Consider the following 12,148-nt stretch of genomic DNA (forward strand, 5'->3'; position numbering starts at 1 on the left):
TGTATGAGATGATCATGTTTTGTAACCGAGTTATCGGCAACTGGCAGGAGCCATATGGTTGTCGCTTTATTGTATGCAATGCAATCGCCCTGTAATGCTTTACTTTATCACTAAGCGGTAGCGATAGTCGTAGAAGCGTAAGTTGGCGAGACAACAACGATGCTACGATGGAGATCAAGGTGTCGCGCCGGTGACGATGGTGATCATGACGGTGCTTCGGAGATGGAGATCACAAGCACAATTTGATGATGACCATATCATATCACTTATATTGATTGCATGTGATGTTTATCTTTTATGCATCTTATCTTGCTTTGATTGACGGTAGCATTATAAGATGATCTCTCACTAAATTTCAAGATAAAAGCGTTCTCCCTGAGTATGCACCATTGCGAAAGTTCTTTGTGCTGAGACACCACGTGATGATCGGGTGTGATAGGCTCTACGTTCAAATACAACAGGTGCAAAACAGTTGCACACGCGGAATACTCAGGTTAAACTTGACGAGCCTAGCATATGCAGATATGGCCTCGGAACACTGAGACCGAAAGGTCGAGCGTGAATCATATAGTAGATATGATCAACATAGTGATGTTCACCATTGAAACTACTCCATCTCATGTGTTGATCGAACATGGTTTAATTGATTTTGATCACGTGATCACTTAGATGATTAGAGGGATGTCTATCTAAGTGGGAGTTCTTAAGCAATATGATTAATTAAACTTAAATTGATCATGAACTTAGTCCTGATAGTATTTTGCAAATTATGTTGTAGATCAATAGCTCGCGTTGTTGCTTTCCTATGTTTTATATGTGTTCCTATAGAAAACTAAGTTGAGAGATGATAGTAGCAATGATGCGGACTGGGTCCATGATCTGAGGTTTATCCTCATTGCTGCACAGAAGAATTATGTCCTTGATGCACCGCTAGGTGACTTACCAATTGCAGGAGCAAATGCAGACGTTATGAACGTTTGGTGAGCTCGATATGATGACTACTTGATAGTTTAGTGCACCATGCTTAACGGCTTAGAATCGGGACTTCGAAGACGTTTTGAACGTCATGGACCATATGAGATGTTCTAGGAGTTGAAGTTAATATTTCAAGCAAATACCCGAGTTGAGAGATATGAAATCTCCAACAAGTTCTATAGCTAAAAGATGGAGGAGAATAGCTCAACCAGTGAGCATGTGCTCAGATTGTCTGAGTGCTACAATCGCTTGAATCAAGTGGGAGTTAATCTTCCAGATAAGATAGTGATTGACAGAGTTCTCTAGTCACCATCACCAAGTTACTAGAACTTCGTGATGAACTATAGTATGCAAGGGATGACGAAAACGATTCCCGAGCTCTTCATGATGTTGAACTCGACGAAGGTAGAAATCAAGAAAGAGCATCAAGTGTTGATGATTGACACAACCACTAGTTTCAAGAAAGGGCAAAGGGAAAGAAAGGGAAACTTCAAGTAGAATGGCAAGCAAGTTGTCACTCCCGTGAAGAAGCCCAAAGCTGGACCAAAGCCTAAAACTGAGTGCTTCTACTGCAAAGAAAATGGTCACTGGAAGCGGAAATACCCCGAATATTTGGTGGATAAGTAGGATGGCAAAGTGAACAAGGGTATATTTGATATACAGGTTATTGATGTGTACCTTACTAGTGTTTATAGTAGCCCCTGGGTATTTGATACTTGTTCCGTTGCTAAATATTAGTAACTCGAAACAGGAGTTACAGAATAAACAGAGACTAGTTGAGGGTGAAGTGACGATGTGTGTTGGAAGTGGTTCCAAGATTGATATGATCATCATCACACACTCCCTATACTTTTGGGATTAGTGTAAAACCTAAATAAATGTTATTTGGCGTTTGCGTTGAGCATGAATATGATTTGATCATGTTTATTGCAATACCGTTATTCATTTAAAGTCAGAGAATAATTGTTGTTCTGTTTACATGAATAAAACTTGTCGGAGACTTCATATCTCTCGACCCGGGCATGAGCTTGGAAAACATTTTCAGCTCTTCGAACATCTCATATGCTCCGTGTTGCTCAAAACGCTTTTGGAGCCCCGATTCTAAGCTATAAAGCATGCCACACTGAACAAGGGAGTAATCATCAGCACGTGACTGCCAAGCGTTCATAACGTCTTGGTTCTCTGGGATGGGTGCTTCACCTAGCGGTCCTTCTAGGACATATGCTTTCTTGGCAGCTATGAGGATGATCCTCAGGTTCTGGACCCAGTCCGAATAGTTGCTGCCATCATCTTTCAGCTTGGTTTTCTCTAGGAACGCGTTGAAGTTGAGGTTGACATGAGCGTTGGCCATTTTATCTACAAGACATTTTGCAAAGGTTTTTAGACTAAGTTCATGATAATTAAGTTCATCTAATCAAATTATTTAATGAACTCCCACTCAGATTAGACATCCCTCTAGTCATCTAAGTGATACATGATCCGACTCAACTAGACCGTGTCCGATCATCACGTGAGATGGACTAGTCATCATCGGTGAACATCTCCATGTTGATCGTATCTTCCATATGGCTCATGTTCGACCTCTTGGTCTCTTGTGTTCCGATGCCATGTCTGTACATGCTAGGCTCGTCAAGACAACCTAAGTGTTTTGCATGTGTAAATCTGTCTTACACCCGTTGTATGTGAATGTTAGAATCTATCACACCCGATCATCACGTGGTGCTTTGAAACAACAAACTTTCGCAATGGCGCACAGTTAGGGGGAACACTTTCTTGAAATTATTACAAGGGGTCATCTTATTTACTACCGTCGTACTAAGGAAATAAGAAGCAAAACATGATAAACATCACATGCAATCAAATAGTGACATGATATGGCCAATATCATATTGCTCCTTTGATCTCCATCTTCGGGGCGCCATGATCATCTTCCTCACCGGGATGACACCATGATGTCCATCATCATGATCTCCATCATCGTGTCTTCATGAAGCTGTCATGCCAATGATTACTTCTACTTCTATGGCTAACGTGTTTAGCAATAAAGTAAAGTAATTTACATGGCGTGATTCAATGACACACAGGTCATACAAAAAATAAAGACAACTCCTATGGCTCCTGCCGGTTGTCATACTCATCGACATGCAAGTCGTGATTCCTATTACAAGAACATGATCAATCTCATACAGCACATATATTTCATTCATCACATCCTTTTGGCCATATCACATCACAAGGCATATGCTGCAAAAACAAGTTAGGCGTCCTCTAGTTGTTGTTGCATGTTTTTACGTGGCTTCTATAGGTTTCTAGCAAGAACGTTTCTTACCTACGTAAAACCACAACGTGATATGCCAATTTCTATTTACCCTTCATAAGGACCCTTTTCATCGAATCCGATCCGACTAAAGTGGGAGAGACAGACACCCGCTAGCCACCTTATGCAACTAGTGCATGTCAGTCGGTGGAACCTGTCTCACGTAAGCGTACGTGTAAGGTCGGTCCGGGCCGCTTCATCCCACGATGCCGCCGAAACAAGATAAGACTAGTAGTGGCAAGAAAATTTACAACATCTATGCCCACAACAAGTTTGTGTTCTACTCGTGCATAGAAACTACACATAGACCTAGCTCTGATACCACTGTTGGGGAATGTTGCAGAAAATAAAAAAATTCTATGCTTCACCAAGATCAATCTATGGAGTCATCTAGCAACGAGAGAGAGGAGTGCATCTACATACCCTTATAGATCACGCGCGAAAGTATTCAAGAGAACGGGGTTGAGGGAGTCGTACTCGTCGTGATCCAAATCACCGAAGATCCTAGCGCCGAACAGACGGCACCTCCGCGTTCAACACACGTACGGTTGGGGGAGACGTCTCCTCCTTCTTGATCCAGCAAGGGGGAGGGAGAGGTTGATGGAGATCTAGCAGCACAACGGCGTGGTGGTGGAAGTAGCGGCCATCTCGGCAGGGCTTCGCCAAGCTCAGCAAGAGGGAGAGGTGGTACGGAGGGAGAGGGAGGCGCCAGGAGCAGGGGTGCGCAGCCCTCCCTTCCCCCCTTTATATATAGGGGCCCTGGGGGGGCGCCGGCTCCCTAGAGATTGGATCTCAAGGGGGGCGGCGGCCAAGGGGGGTGGCTTGCCCCCCAAGCCAAGTGGGGCGCCCCCCACCCCTAGGGTTTCCAACCCTACGCGCAGGGGGAGGCCCAAGGGGGTGCACCAGCCCACCAGGGGCTGGTTCCCCTCCCACTTCATCCCATGAGGCCCTCCGGGATAGGTGGCCCCACCCGGTGGACCCCCGGGACCCTTCCGGTGGTCCCGGTACAATACCGGTGACCCCTGAAACTTTCCCGGTGGCCGAAACTGGACTTCCTATATACAATTCTTTACCTCCAGACCATTCCGGAACTCCTCGTGACGTCCGGGATCTCATCCGGGACTCCGAACAACTTTTGGGTTACCGCATACTAATATCTCTACAACCCTAGCGTCACCGAACCTTAAGTGTGTAGACCCTACGGGTTCGGGAGACACGCAGACATGACCGAGACGACTCTCCAGTCAATAACCAACAGCGGGATCTGGATACCCATGTTGGCTCCCACATGCTCCTCAATGATCTCATCAGATGAACCACGATGTCGAGGATTCAAGTAATCCCGTATACAATTCCCTTTGTCAACCAGTACGTTACTTGCCCGAGATTCGATCATCGGTATCCCAATACCTTTTTCAATCACGTTACCGGCAAGTCACTTTACTCGTACCGTAATGCATGATCCCGTGACCAAACACTTGGTCACATTGAGCTCATTATGATGATGCATTACCGAGTGGGCCCAAAGATACCTCTCCGTCATACGGAGTGACAAATCCTAGTCTCGATCCGTGTCAACCCAACAGATACTTTTGGGGATACCTATAGTATGCCTTTATAGTCACCCAGTTATGTTGTGATGTTTGGTATACCCAAAGCACTCCTACGGTATCTGGGAGTTACATGATCTCATGGTCTAAGGAAATGATACTTGACATTGGAAAAGCTCTAGCAAACAAACTACACGATCTTGTGTTATGCTTAGGATTGGGTCTTGTCCATCACATCATTCTCCTAATGATGTGATCCCGTTATCAATGACATCCAATGTCCATAGTCAGGAAACCATGACTATCTATTGATCAACAAGCTAGTCAACTAGAGGCTCACTAGGGACATGTTATGGTCTATGTATTCACACATGTATTATGATTTCCGGATAACACAATTATAGCATGAATAATAGACAATTATCATGAACAAGGAAATATAATAATAATCATTTTATTATTGCCTCTAGGGCATATTTCCAACAGTCTCCCACTTGCACTAGAGTCAATAATCTAGTTACATTGTGATGAATCGAACACCCATAGAGTTCTGGTGTTGATGATGTTTTGCTCGCGGAAGAGGTTTGTTCAACGGATCTGCGACATTCAGATCCGTATGCACTTTGCAAATATCTATGTCTCCATCTTGAACATTTTCACGAATGGGGTTGAAGCGACGCTTGATGTGCCTGGTCTTCTTGTGAAACTTGGGCTCCTTGGCAAGGGCAATATCTCCAGTGTTGTCACAGAAGAGAATGATTGGCCCCGATGCATTGGGTATGACTCCTAGCTTGGTGATGAACTCCTTCATCCAGATTGCTTCATGCGCTGCCTCCGAGGCTGCCATGTACTCCGTTTCACATGTAGATCCCGCCACGACGCTTTGCTTGCAACTGCACTAGCTTACCGTCCCTCCATTCAAAATATACATGTATCCGGTTTGTGACTTGGAGTCATCCAGATCTGTGTCGAAGCTAGCATCGACTTAACCCTTTACGACGAGCTCTTCGTCACCTCCATAAACGAGAAACATATCCTTAGTCCTTTTCAGGTACTTCAGGATGTTCTTGACCGCTGTCCAGTGTTCCATGCTGGGATTACTTTGGTACCTTCCTACCAAACTTACAACAAGGTTTGTTGGGGAACGTAGCAGAAATTCAAAATTTTCCTACGTGTCACCAAGATCTATCTATGGAGAGACCAGCAACGAGTAGAAAGAGAATGCATCTACATACCCTTGTAGATCGCTAAGCGGAAGCATTCAAGAGAACGGGGTTGAAGGAGTCGTACTCGTCGTGATCCAAATCACCGGAGATCCTAGTGCCGAACGGACGGCACCTCCGCGTTCAACACACGTACAGCCCGGTGACGTCTCCCATGCCTTGATCCAGCAAGGAGAGAGGGAGAGGTTGAGGAAGACTCCGTCCAGCAGCAGCACAACGGCGTGGTGGTGGTGGAGGAGCGTGGCAATCCTGCAGGGCTTCGCCAAGCACCGCGAGAGAGGAGGAGCACTTGGGAGAGGGAGGGCTGCGCCAGGGGCAAGGGTGAAGCTCCCATGCGCCTCCCCACTATATATAGGGGTGGAGGGGGCTGGTTTCTTGCCCTCCAAGTCCATTGGGGCGTTGGCAAAGGTGGGAGGAAAGAAATCCCATCATTTCCTTCCCCACCGATTGCTATCCCCCCTTTTTAGGGATCTTGATCTTATCCCTTTGGGATATGATCTTATTCCTTCTAAGGGGGGATCTTGGTGCGCCTTGACCAGGGGTGTGGGGCCTTTCCCCCACTACCCACGTTCATGTGGGTCCCCCCATGCAGGTGGGCCCCACTCTGGAACCTTCTAGAACCTTCCCGGTACAATACCGAAAAATCCCGAACATTTTCCAGTGGCCAAAATAGGACTTCCCATATATAAATCTTTACCTCCGGACCATTCCGGAACTCCTCGTGACGTCCGGGATCTCATCCGGGACTCCGAACAACATTCGGTAACCACATACAAACTTCCTTTATAACCCTAGCGTCATCGAACCTTAAGTGTGTAGACCCTACGGGTTCGGGAGACATGTAGACATGACCGAGACGTTCTCCGGTCAATAACCAACAGCGGGATCTGGATACCCATGATGGCTCCCACATGTTCCACGATGATCTCATCGGATGAACCACGATGTCAAGGACTTAATCAATCCTGTATTCAATTCCCTTTGTCTATCGGTATGTTACTTGCCCGAGATTCGATCGTCGGTATCCAATACCTTGTTCAATCTCGTTACCGGCAAGTCACTTTACTCGTTCCGTAACACATCATCCCGTGATCAACTCCTTGGTCACATTGCGCATATGATGATGTCCTACCGAGTGGGCCCAGAGATACCTCTCCGTTTACACGGAGTGACAAATCCCAGTCTCGATCCGCATAAAACAATAGATACTTTCGGAGATACCTGTAGTGCACCTTTATAGTCACCCAGTTACATTGTGACGTTTGATACACCCAAAGCACTCCTACGGTATCCAGGAGTTACACGCTCTCATGGTCGAAGGAAGAGATACTTGACATTGGCAAAGCTCTAGCAAATGAACTACACGATCTTTTGTGCTAGTCTTAGGATTGGGTCTTGTCCATCACATCATTCTCCTAATGATGTGATCCCGTTATCAACGACATCCAATGTCCATAGCCAGGAAACCATGACTATCTGTTGATCACAACGAGCTAGTCAACTAGAGGCTCACTAGGGACATATTGTGGTCTATGTATTCACACGTGTATTACGATTTCCGGATAATACAGTTATAGCATGAATAAAAGACAATTATCATGAACAAGGAAATATAATAATAATACTTTTATTATTGCCTCTAGGGCATATTTCCAACAGTCTCCCACTTGCACTAGAGTCAATAATCTAGTTCACATCGCCATGTGATTAACACTCACAGGTCACATCGCCATGTGACTAATACCCAAGAGTTTACTAGAGTCAGTAGTCTAGTTCACATCACTATATGATTAACACTCAATGAGTTTTATGTTTGATCATGTTGCTTGTGAGAGAGGTTTTAGTCAACGGGTCTGAACCTTTCAGATCCGTGTGTGCTTTACAAATCTCTATGTCATCTCCTAGATGCAGCTACCACGCTCTATTTGGAGCTATTCCAAACAACTGTTCTACTTGGAGCTATTCTAAATTATTGCTCCATTATATGTATCCGGTCTCTCTACTCAGAGCTATCCGGATAGGTGTCAAGCTTGCATCGTCGTAACCTTTACGACGAACTCTTTTACCACCTCCATGATCGAGAAAATTCCTTAGTCCACTAGTTACTAAGGATAACTTTGACCGCTGTCCTGTGAGCCATTCTTGGATCACTCTTGTACCCCTTGACTGACTCATGGCAAGGCACACTTCAGGTGCGGTACACAGCATAGCATACTGAAGAGCCTACGTCTTAAGCATAGGGGACGACCTTCGTCCTTTCTCTCTATTCTGCCGTGGTCGAGCTTTAAGTCTTAACTTTGTACCTTACAACTCAGGCAAGAACTCCTTCTTTGACTGGTCCATCTTGAACACCTTCAAGATCATGTCAAGGTATGTGCTCATTTGAAAGTATTATTAAGCATTTTGATCTATCCTTATAGATCTTGATGCTCAATGTTCAAGTAGCTTAATCCAGGCTTTCCATTGAAAAACACTTTCAAAATAACCCTATATGCTTTCCAGAAATTCTACGTCATTTCTGATCAACAATATGTCAACAACATATACTCATCAGAAATTCTATAGTGCTCCCACTCACTTCTTTGGAAATGCAAGTTTCTCATAAACTTTGTACAAACCCAAAATTTTTGATCATCATCAAAGCATACATTCCAACTCCGAGATTCTCACTCCAGTCCTTAGAAGGATTGCTGGAGCTTTGCATACTTATTAGCATCTTTCGGGATTGACAAAACCTTCCGGTTGTATCACATACAACCTTTCCTCATTAAAATCGTCGAGGAAACAATGTTTTGACATCCTATCTGCAAGATTTCATAAATAATGCAGTAATCGCTAATATAATTCCAACAGACTCTTAGCATCGCTACGAGTGAGAAAATCTCATCGTAGTCAACTCCTTGAACTTGTCGGAAAACATCTTAACGACAAGTCGAGCTTTCTTAATGGTGACATTTACCATCATTGTCCGTCTTCCTTTTGAAATCCATCTGTACTCATTAGCCTTACGACCATCGAGCCGTTCTACCAAAGTCTACACTTTGTTTTCATACATGGATCCTCTCTCGGATTTTATGGCCTCAAGCCATTTATCGGAATCCGGGCCCACCATCGCTTCTCCATAGCTCGTAGGTTCATTGTTGTCTAGCAACATGACCTTCAAGACAGGATTACGTACCACTCTGAAGTAGTACGCATCCTTGTCATCCTACGAGGTTTGGGAGTGACTTGATCTGAAGTTTCATGATCAATATCATAAGCTTCCACTTCAATTGGTGTAGGTGCCACAGGAACAACTCCCTGTGCCCTGTCACACACTAGTTGAAGAGACGGTTCAATAACCTCATCAAGTCTCCACCATCCTCCCACTCAATTCTTTCGAGAGAAACTTTTCCTCGAGAAAGGACCCGATTCTAGAAACAATCCATATTGCTTTCGGATCTGAATTAGGAGGTATACCCAACTGTTTTGGGTTTCCTATGAAGATGCATTTTATCCGCTTTGGGTTCGAGCTTATCAACCTGAAACTTTTTCATATAAGCGTCGCAGCCCCAAACTTTTAAGAAACGACAACTTAGGTTTCTCTAAACCATAATTCATACGGTGTCATCTCATCGGAATTACGTGGTGCCCTATTTAAAGTGAATGTGGTTGTCTCTAATGCCTAACCCATGAACGATAGTGGTAATTCGATAAGAGACATCATGGTACGCACCATATCCAATAGGGTGCAACTATGATGTTCAGACACACCATCACATTATGGTGTTCCAGGTGGTATTAATTGCGAAACAATTTCCACAATGTCTTAATTGTGTGCCAAAACTCGTAACTCAGATATTCATCTCTATGATCATATCATAGACATTTTATCCTCTTGTCACAATGATCTGCTATTTCACTCTGAAATTACTTGAACCATTCAATAATTCAGACTTGTGTTTCATCAAGTAAATATACTCAACATTTACTCGAATCATCTGTGAAGTAAGAACATAATGATATTCACTGCATGCCTCAGCACTCATTCGACTGCACACATCAAAATGTGTTACTTCCAACAAGTTGCTATCTTGTTCCATCTTACTGAAAATGAGGCTTTTCAGTCATCTTGCCCATGTGGTATGATTTGCATATCTCAAGTGATTCAAAATCAAGTGAGTCCGAACGATCCATTTGCATGGAGTTTCTTCATGCATATACACCAATAGACATGGTTCGCATGTCTCAAACTTTTCAAAAACGAGTGAGTCCAAAGATCCATCAACATGGAGCTTCTTCATGCGTTTTATACCATTATGACTTACATGGCAGTGCCACAAGTAAGTGGTACTATCATTACTATCTTATATCTTTTGGCATGAAAATGTGTATCACTACGACCGAGATTCAATAAACCATTCCTTTAGGTGCAAGACCATTGAAGGTATTATTCAAAAATAGAGTAACCATTATTCTCCTTAAATGAATAACCGTATTGCGATAGACATAATACAATCATGTCTATGCTCAACGCAAACACCAATCTCGGTGGTAGAGGGAGCGTGCGATGCTTGATCATATCAACCTTGGAAACACTTCCAACATATATCGTCAGCTCACCTTTAGCTAGTCTCCGTTTGTTCCGTAGCTTTTATTTCGAGTTACTAACACTTAGCAACCGAACCGGTATCCAATACCCTGGTGCTACTAGGAGTACTAGTAAAGTACACATTAACATAATGTATATCCAATATACTTCTATCGACCTTGCCAGCCTTCTCATCTACCAAGTATCTAGGGTAATGCTGCTCCAGTGGTTGTTCCCCTTATTACAGAAGCACTTAGTCTCGGGTTTGGGTTCAACCTTGGGTTTCTTCACTAGAGCAGCAGCTGAATTGCCGTTTCATGAAGTATCCCTTTGTTCCCTTGCCCTTCTTGAAACTAGTGGTTTCACCAACCATCAACAATTGATGCTCCTTCTTGATTTCTACTTTCGCGGTGTCAAACATCATGAATATTTCAAGGATCATCATATCTATCCCTGATATGTTATAGTTAATCACGAAGCTCTAGCAGCTTGGTGGCAATGACTTTGGGGAAACATCACTATCTCATCTGGAGGATCAACTCCCACTCGATTCAAGTGATTGTTGTGCTCAGACAATCTGAGCACAAGCTCAACGATTGAGCTTTTCTCCCTTAGTTTGCAGGCTAAGAAAATCGTCGGAGGTCTTACACCTCTTGATGTGGGCACAAGCCTGAAATCCCAATTTCAGCCCTCGAAACATCTCATATGTTCCACGACGTTTCGAAAACGTCTTTGGTGCCTCTACTTAAACCATTTAATTGAACTATCACGTAGTTATCAAAACGTGTATGTCCGATGTTCGCAACATCGACAAACGACGTTGGGGTTCAGCACACTGAGCGGTGCATTAAGGACATAAGCTTTCTACTGATCGCATAATCTCTACTATCAACTTTCAACTATATTTTCTCTAGGAACATATCTAAATAGTGGAACTAAAGCGCGAGCTTACGACATAATTTGCAAAAGGTCTTTTGACTATGTTCAGGATAATTAAGTTCATCTTATGAACTCCCACTTAGATAGACATCCCTCTAGTCATCTAAGTGATCACATGATCCGAGTCAACTAGGCCGTGTCCGATCATCACGTGAGACGGACTAGTCATCATTGGTGAACATCTTCATGTTGATCGTATCTACCATACGACTCATGCTCGACCTTTCGGTCTCCGTGTTCCGAGGCCATGTCTGCACATGCTAGGCTCGTCAAGTTAACCCTAAGTGTTTTCGCTGTGTAAAACTATCTTACACCCGTTGTATGTGAACGTAAGAATCCATCACACCAGATCATCACGTGGTGCTTAGAAGCGACGAACTGTAGCAACGGTGCACAGTTAGGGGAGAACACTTCTTGAAATTTTGTAAGGGATCATCTTATTTACTACCGTCGTCCTAAGCAAACAAGATGCATAAACATGATAAACATCACATGCAATCAAATAGTGACATGATATGGCCAATATGATTTTGCTCCTTTTGATCTTCATCTTCGGGGCTCCATGATCATCATC

The sequence above is a fragment of the Triticum aestivum genome, chromosome 7B, assembly GCF_018294505.1.
Source record: "Triticum aestivum cultivar Chinese Spring chromosome 7B, IWGSC CS RefSeq v2.1, whole genome shotgun sequence".
Lineage (NCBI taxonomy): Eukaryota > Viridiplantae > Streptophyta > Magnoliopsida > Poales > Poaceae > Triticum > Triticum aestivum.